We start from the raw sequence: 1,595 nt of genomic DNA on the forward strand, positions 1-1,595 counted from the left end.
AATTCTTTCTAATTTTAAAAACTAACTCATCTTTCTTTATTTTATTTTTTTCCTTTTTAAAGAATTAGTTTTTTTTTTTTAGAAACTTTCTAATTTTAGGTTTAGATTTTCTATTTTAGAAACTTTCTAATTCTGGAACTTTCCTTTTTAAAAACTAATCTCTTTTGTTTTCTTTTATAAGATCTTAACATAGGAACTTCTCCTTTGGTACCATCTTTCTAACTTCTTCTCTTACTTTCTGTACTTTTCTAATTTTAGGTTTAGATTCTTCTTTTAAGTAACTTTTTATTTTCTAGTAACTTTATTTCCTAATTTATTTTTAAAAATTTTCTACTTGTAGACTTTTTGTTTAGAAACTAACTTTCCTATTTTGTAGGCTTTTAAGATAGAAACTTCTAATTCGGTAAGCTCTTTCTCTACTTTCTATTTTTCAAATCCCTTTTAGTAACTTACTTTCTAGTTTAGGACTTTCCTAATTTATTTTAGAAATTTCCACTTTCTTTTAGGAATTTCTTCTTTTAGAAACTAGTTTACTTCTATCTTTCTTTTTAAGGATTTTCTAATGCTAAACCTTCTCTTTAGAAACTGACTTGTTTTATTTTCTTTTACAGGTTTTTAACTGAGGGACTCCAAATTGGTAACTTCTTTCCAACCCTTTCTTTCTTTCCAGATTTTCTTTTCCTTTCTTAGAATTAGGTTTCGAATTTGATTGAGGGCTGCGAGTGTTTCATGCCCAAGTGGGCCCGTGACAACACTCGACGTCTCTTGACTGAAGGAGGACTGGTTGAGGGGTTAACTATCCATCGCAGGACTAGATACCACTTGAAATCCCCTGAGTTAATTAAAGTGATGACTGAAAACCAACCTCTTCTACCCCAACCTAGGGTGGAGGACATTCAGGATGAGAATGAGGTGTATCAAGCACCCCCGCCTCATACTTTACGAGATTATTTACAACCAGCGGGGCTGAGTACGCCCTCATGCATAATTTTTCCTGAAAATACAGGACATATGGACATCAAGCCAGAGGTTATTCAACTCCTTCCTAAGTTCCATGGGCTTGAATCTGAAGAACCATATCTACATTTGAAAGAGTTTGATGAGATCATAGCCACTTTATATTTTCAAAATGTGTCTGAGGACACAGTTAGGCTGAAACTCTTTCCTTTTTCCTTGAAGGAGAAGGCTAAGACGTGGTTACATTCACTGCGTCCTAGATCCATTGGTACATGGAATGATATGCAAAGGGAATTTATAAAGAAATTTTTTCCACATCATAAAACGATTACCCTTAGAAAAGTAATCATGAATTTCACCCAAAAGGAAGATGAAAGATTTTACCAATGTTAGAAAAGGTTCAAGTATTTGGTCAGTTCATGCCCACAACACGGCTTTGAAACGTGGTGCATTACAAATTTTTTCTACGATGGACTGACATCTTTAATGCGCCAAATGGTTGAGACAATGTGTAATGGAGAATTCATTAATAAAAATGTCGATGAGGTATGGGATTACCTTGATAGTCTTGCTGAAAAAACACAATCATGGGATTATTACCCAAAATCAAACACCACGTCTAGGCCGACTCAATTAAA

The 1,595-nt window shown here is 33.7% G+C and overlaps 1 non-coding gene across 1 annotated transcript; it reads right to left on the minus strand.

The window, feature by feature from the left end:
* Positions 1 to 1,287: 1,287 nt before the first annotated feature.
* On the minus strand, positions 1,288 to 1,394 carry LOC131235857 (small nucleolar RNA R71). Its single transcript, XR_009166374.1, has one exon. It is a non-coding gene; the product is annotated as a small nucleolar RNA R71 (small nucleolar RNA).
* Positions 1,395 to 1,595: the final 201 nt, after the last annotated feature.

This window comes from Magnolia sinica, chromosome 19, assembly GCF_029962835.1.
Source record: "Magnolia sinica isolate HGM2019 chromosome 19, MsV1, whole genome shotgun sequence".
In the NCBI taxonomy this organism is placed as follows: Eukaryota; Viridiplantae; Streptophyta; class Magnoliopsida; order Magnoliales; family Magnoliaceae; genus Magnolia; species Magnolia sinica.